Source organism: Benincasa hispida, chromosome 4 (assembly GCF_009727055.1).
Source record: "Benincasa hispida cultivar B227 chromosome 4, ASM972705v1, whole genome shotgun sequence".
NCBI lineage: Eukaryota > Viridiplantae > Streptophyta > Magnoliopsida > Cucurbitales > Cucurbitaceae > Benincasa > Benincasa hispida.
This window is the reverse complement of record NC_052352.1, coordinates 26,529,175-26,536,487: the sequence shown is the minus strand read 5'-3', so window position 1 is coordinate 26,536,487 and position 7,313 is coordinate 26,529,175.

Genomic DNA, 7,313 nt, shown 5'->3' with positions numbered 1-7,313 from the left:
TTCTTTTTCACCACCGTAATAGAATCATAGAGTCTATCACATATCTATTTAGTAGTCCCTCTGTTCGACCCTGGACTTACCAGGTGATGCGTTATTTTATGCGATGAAATAATGGTGTAGAATGCGATGGTGGAATATACGTTATGCAAGCAAGTTTTCTCAGCAAGACCCAAGTATAAATCCTACTGAGTTGCATGGTAAGCCAGGGTCGAACACAGGGACTAAGGAAAACAGTATGCGACGGTAATTTTAGATCACTTTGCGGTAACAAATAAATCAAGTGTTGGTTGGTTTGATGTTTAAGGTATAAAATGTATGCGGTGGATTTGAAGGAATAGTAATTATGCGACAGATATACTGAGTATGCAGAGGAACGGTTTGAGAAGGTCTTTAGCTAGCGTTCTCTGAGAATGCGTTCAAGCTATGCAATCATGCTATACTCATGCGACCACAATTCATTTTCCAATGCAAATGCGATGACTCCTAATTTTAGGACACATGCGATGAATGCGATAATGTCTATAGAGCTTATTCCTAAGTCTCTACTTCTTGCCTATGCGATGATGGAAGATGCACACAAGGACAAGGTGATTGCAGACAATCATATCCTATCTCTAGAGTGCATGTGATGCGTTAATAGCAAACAGAAATTATTCCTAAGCTTCTATCTCTTGATTATGCGTTTCCAATCTGACTCTTCCGAGCCTAGATTCTAATTTGACTTTTCCAAGCCTAGATTCTATCCTTAGACTACCCTCCCGAGTATCTCTAATGAACGAATGACGCATACATAATACAAGATGATCGCATAGAATGAAGATCCCAGGTTATACTAGCTAACTACTTCTCAACCCATTCAACAGATTTAGCTACTCATGCGTAATGTAAAGAGAGTGGACAGACATAAAGATGCAATTTCCATTTTAAAAATAGGTTCAGAGTACAAAGTGACAATGGAAAATAAGGGTAGAGAGCCTGGTAGTAATTCCTTGCTTCCCAAGGCTTTTACACTGTGTTATCTCTATCCTGCCCAAAAGATGTTCTTGCTTTCGCAAGAGTTAGCCCTCTCTCTGATTTCGACGCTCCCTGACACTCTTTCGAGTTCACCGGAACGATCTCTCGGTGTAATCTCCCTTTACTCGCTTCCGCCTTCTAAGTAAACGAAAAACTATGAACAAGGCTAACTTCTATCTATATGGTGAATTCTGTAAACTGATCGAACTCCTTCAGTGAAGGTGGCCTTCAGTATTTATAGAGTTTCAGGGTAAAAAGCTTCTTCTCTCTTATGATTGCACTGATGGGATGGCATTAATTCTCTGTTTGATACACCGAATAATTGTCACCAAAAATTTTAGTATACTTGCTACAGTAGGTCGTTAACGGCTTGTCAACTTAATTCGGAATCAACCGTCATCAGCTATCTGTCCCATTGTGATTTATTAAGCTTTCACCCAGATGCGCCCACCTTGATGCGCTGACTCTATGCGGCCACCTTTTTTAGTAGATTTTTCGCGAGTGCAAATGATCGCATAGCCTTGCGGCCACAATCTCTTATGCGTTCGGACATTAATTTCTTCCGATCACATTTTCGTCTTGCGTCAACGCATTTTCCTGCATAAAATACATAAGTTGGCTAGTTTAATGTGATGGATGCATGCGATCACAATGTTGTAAACTTAATGCTTTTGGACGCAATATTGTATATTCTTACCATCGCAATCCTGCATTGTTTTATAACTTAGCGCTGTAATAACGTACATTTCTGCTCGTTATCATAACTTGGATGAAATGTAGTACAAATATTTGTGTATAGCATGATGACATAACTTGTACACAATCTTGGGAAATGTTAGATAAACCCCTGCTCAACCCCTGCTCAACCCCTTCATCGCATACTTGTGATAACTCTACGTTTTCATCACTCTGCGCTCAACTCCATCGCATAGGAAAACCGAAACCAAAACACCATCTACTTCTTTTTCACCACCGCAATAGAATCAGAGATTCCAATGCATATCTATTTAGTAGTCCATGTGTTCGACCCTAGACTTACCAGGAACCTAAGAAGGCTTGTACTTAGGTTTTGTTAGGAAAACTTGCATGATCATCGCATAACATACATCATCACATACTCACACCATTGCATCTAAATCAATGCATCAGATCCCTTTGTTGCCATCTATACTACATGTTAGTGTAGGTTGTTAGATCAGAGTTACAAATTTATCTGGTCCTTGGAAGTGTGGTAATAACACGCATTTCCACACTGATCAAATTGGTGCCGTTTTCAAAAATCTTGGTAATTGTTTAGCCAATTTTGAATTCGGATTTGTGTGCATGTGTCTCTTGTTGTTTTTTAACCTATTTTTTTCAAGGTCTTAGACTTCAATATTTTTCAGAAAATGAATAAGAGAAGGGCGGAGATTTCAACAAGAGTGGTGAAGGAGATAAGGAGAAAGTGAGCTTTAGTTGAATTAGTTTGAAGAGAAGGAATAATAAAAAGAAGATGATTTAAATTTTTTTTAAAAAAAAGGATGGCAAAAGAAGCAAGAGAAAAGATGTTAAGGGAGTTAGTCGAACTGGATTTCACCCAACAACCTCTTTGCATAGTTTATCCAGAGACTACCACCCTTTTTAAACTAAAGCTAGGGCTAATCAATTTACAACCTATCTTCAAGGGAAACCTGGTGACAATCCTCTCAAGTATATTAAGGATTTCCACCTAGTATGTTATGGGATGCATCCTTATGGAGTCACCCAAGAGTAACTAAATCTTAGAGCCTTTCCCTTTTCTTTAAAGGATGTGTCCAACGATTGGCTCCATTAATTACCCACTAGACCGATTACCATTTGAAATGGTTTAAAAGGAAGTTTATGGAGAATTCTTCCAGCTTCTAGAGCCCACTCGACTAGGAAAGAAATTTATGGGATTAAGCAAATTGTTGGAGAAACCTTATACGAGTATTAAAAACGCTAGAATCCACTTTGTGCGAGCTTCCCACATCACCAAATTTCTGACCATGATTTGATTCAATACTTTTACTCAGGTTTGCTTCCTTCTGATAGAAGTAACATCGATACAGCAGGCAGAGGTGCATTAGTCGAAAAAACACCCTCAGAGGCGAGCCGACTCATTTCTACCATGGCAAAAAATTTCCAACAATTTAGCTCGAGGCCCATTAGACTCAACCCTTCCGAAACACAAGAGGTAAAGGAAATATGCTCTCAACTTTCTTATATTACTACTCTTATGCCGTAAATGGCTTAGAGGAATACTCAAGGCTAAGTGGAAGAAGTCAATTATCTTGGAAGGAAAAGACGAGATCCTTATAGCAAAACTTACAATGAGGGCTGGCGAGATCATCCTAATCTTAAATGTTTCAAGTTGATGAATAAGGAAAAACATCTAGTTCTAGTGCACCACTAGAAGATATGGTGAAGTCATTGGCAACCACAATGATGACATTTAAAAAAGATGTAAGTATCTTCCAACAAGAGTCAAAGAAGTTATAAGAAGAAAACGCTCTTTTCCAAAAAGAGAAAAGACAAGGTATGCTACATTTAGCCAATCAAATCTCCAAGTTGCGCCACGGTAAGTAAACTTGATATTAAATGTGGTAAGCTCCCTAAACATCCTGAACACTCATTTAAAAATGTAAGTGCTCTTACTACAGTTAGTGTCTATGCTTCTCTTAAATCTTCTAAATTTGAATCCCCTAAATCTATTAATCCTCAATCTTTAAACTCTTCAATACTTGAATTCATGAAATATGAACATATCAATTTAATCTTTGAAAAATAATTTAATCAACTGTTTGGTTTTGGTGAATATGATAATAGATCTCGAGCATCTAGTAGCTCTAGGAAGGTTAATTCTGATTCTTTAGAAAAACTTGATTTTAAAGCTTATACTCTTGTCGCTCCTTTTCCAAGTGGACTCTTCAATCATGAGAAGAAAGAAGAAAAAGATAAACAAACTAAGAGCCCTAGAAAGAAGATTGCTAACTCTTCTGAAATGAGCTCAAAGCAGTGGGTCAAGAAAGAGGAAGAAATGATTATTGCCCATGCAACAGCAGTAATGCTAAGTAAGCTACCTTCAAAACTAGACGATCCAGGTATGTTTTGCTTACCTTGCACTGTAAGTAAGCAGAAGTTGCAAAATGCTCTAGTAGATCTAGGAGTAGCTATGAGTATTATGCCTGCGTCTTTGTTTTATGAACTTGGGTTGCTAGATCTTAAAAGCATGAATGTTATAATCCAATTGGCAAACCGTAGTTTGAGTAAGCCAATGGGAGTAGTACATGATGTCTTAGTAAATGTAGATGGCCCAATCTCCCCAACCGATTTTTATGTTCTTAAGTACGACGAAAACACTTATTCTCCTTGGAACTCTATCATTTTAGGTAGACCTTTCTTATGAACTGCTCTAGCAAAAGTTGATGTAGGCAAAGGGACCTTGTCTGTTGAATTTGAAGGAATTTTTATTTACTATTTTTTTTTTTTTGTTTTAGATGACAATGCCTCCATTAACCCACTTGCCTTTAGTGAACTACTATTTCCATAGAATGGTGGAGAAGCAACATCAGTAAAAATGGATGGATGGAAAAAGCCAATCAACTTCGATCTACCGATTCTTATTAATTGAATCATCTAGGTTTGATTAATTATTTAATCAAGAAATTAGGGTTATACATTCCTATGATTTTAGGGTGTACAGTCTGAGTGATTAACTAGCAAAAATCTTGATTTTGTTAAATACCCATGATGACCAAGAAAATTAAGAGGAAACCTAACTAAACTACATCAATAAAAAAAAAAAAATCGAGTTTTCATTTTTCAATTACACATTTACATTCCCGCGTTTACATTCTTTTACAATTTTATTAATTTCTTTACAAAAACCCCTTCTTGGTTACCACTCGAATTCAAAATTAGGTTAAACAATCATTAGATTCTCTGTGGACGATCCCCTTCTTGCCATCTGTACTACGTGTTATTATAGATTGTCAGATGGGAGTTACAAATTTATTTGGTCTTTGAAAGTGTATAACGACACACATTTCCACGTCGATCAATGACTTTGAGTTCATTTTAAAAAAAATTCTTGAAATTTCATGCATAATGAAAACCTTGCTGAGAAATTTTCAAATCTTAAAATCTTAAAAAAGGATTATCTTTCTTGGATTTTTGTTGTCACCTCGAAAGGCCCACCTTTGGCTTTAAAGTAACTTTATTTCTTTTAGAGAAAAACTAGAAAAAGTAGATAAAAGAAGCCTAGTGTGTGTGATAAAAAAAGGAAGAGAAGCAAAGTAGTTGTTATAAAAATAAAAGTAAGTTAAAATAAAAGTTTCCGGCAAAGCAAAGTAAAACAAAACCAATAAGAAAAGTGTGTGTGTATGCATGGATAGATGTGAAAAGAGATACCTCCGCCGTGTCAAGTTAGGACCCCGCGAGAAAAGAGTGGATTGGTTCCTTGCGGTTAAGTGTCAAAGCTAGTCCTCTATGCAATACAAATGCCCTCTATCTTTTATGTGCATGAGTTTAGGTACCCTTGTCTTAGTGTTGTCCTCTTTTTTGCAAGTTTGGTATGTCATAGGCTGATAATTGAGTAAAAGTAGGAAGATGAAACGGGAGTAGGATAAAACATTTTTGGGCTTTCATTGATTTTGAAATTTCAAAACTTTGTTTTCATTCATACACGATCTTGATTGAAAAAAATCTTTTACAATAAGTTTCGAATGATTGCTTGAATTTGGATTATTAAGCGATTGTTCGCATAGCTAATTGACTATTAAGACTTGAGCTAAATTTACCTTTCTCGAGAAACTGAGTAAAAAAAACCTAAATGCATGATTAAATGATTTTTACCTTGCTCGAGACAATCAAGAATTAAGTTAGGGGTGTTTGATAGCTCTAAAAAAGAGTTAAATTTATTTCCTTAGTTTTTCCCTTTTTGTGCAATTTTATACATTAAATGTTCCATTTTTAAGGTAAAATCATTCCAATGGTCAATGAAATCAATTACAACAAAAATGAGCTAAAAAGGAGTTAAATTGGAGAATTGGAGCATCAAATACCAAGAAGAATAAAAAATTACTAAACTACCATTGGGAGTAGTGTAGTAATGCCATTAGCAATGTAGGATTTTGCTACAAGGCAGCATGGCCCCTTTATATCATCATTGTAGCATCGTTATCCTATCCTTAAGCTGCATCGCTACGCTACAAGATAGAATTGAGGATGCAGGGCAACGTTGCGACGCTACACTTTGGATATTGATGCAATTTCACCCTTCGCGCGCCTAGCCAAAACACATTAGTGTAATGACACCTGCCTACGCTCGATGTCTGAAATGCGGCAACAGTGTTGCATGCTAATCAGCGTCGTTACGCTGCGACCTAGTTATAAAAATGTTCCCACGATTTTTGCACAAAAGATAGACAATTGCACTTGATTTTCTCTCAAGAACTTCAGTTTCCTGCATTTTTCTTTCTTTCATTCACTTACCTTTCATGGATTCTCGTAATTCCTTGATGAATCTTGAAGAGATGCAAGGTTGAAGGTAAGTAATTCTAGTCTAGTTTAGGTTAGATTATTAACTTTCTTGGTATAAGGTTGCTTTTTCTGTAATTTCTGATGTAAATTCTTGAAGATTTGAATAAGATTCAAATATTATTTATTATATGAATAAGGAAATAAGAAGGAAGAACCATTCTTACCTTTAAAGATTTCCAAGCTCCTAGAACGATCCTCTTGCTTTTTCGACGACCACAATCTTGAACACGAACATCTCCTCGAACAATATTGAACACGGGCACGAGAATAACCTTGTTATTATCTAAGAGTCCTATAGAAGAATATGTGGTATCTAACTATTAGAAGAGGGTGAAAAGGAGAGAATTCTTTGGAGAGAGTAGAGAGGATTTCTTTGGTGGGTAAGGTAAAAATTGCAAAATCAAAATTTTCCCTAAAAAGAGACATAAGGAAGATTTTATATGGATAAGGGTTAGCCCCTTCTCCAAGTCTATCCCCAATTTATCCTTATGTACAATTAATTAAATGACACTTATTTAATTAATCAACACATTAATTAATTAACCATTTATACTTTAAATCCAATAACGTATACATTTAATTAACATAAATATCATATATTTATGCGCAACACCTCTCTATTAATTAATTAATTCTTTGTGAATCTAATTCACTTAAATTAAATATTTGAATCTCATTCAAATGTTTTTTTCCAACTTAATTTAAATTATGGATCACATCCATAATCATTTACATATTAATCATATTAATCAATAATT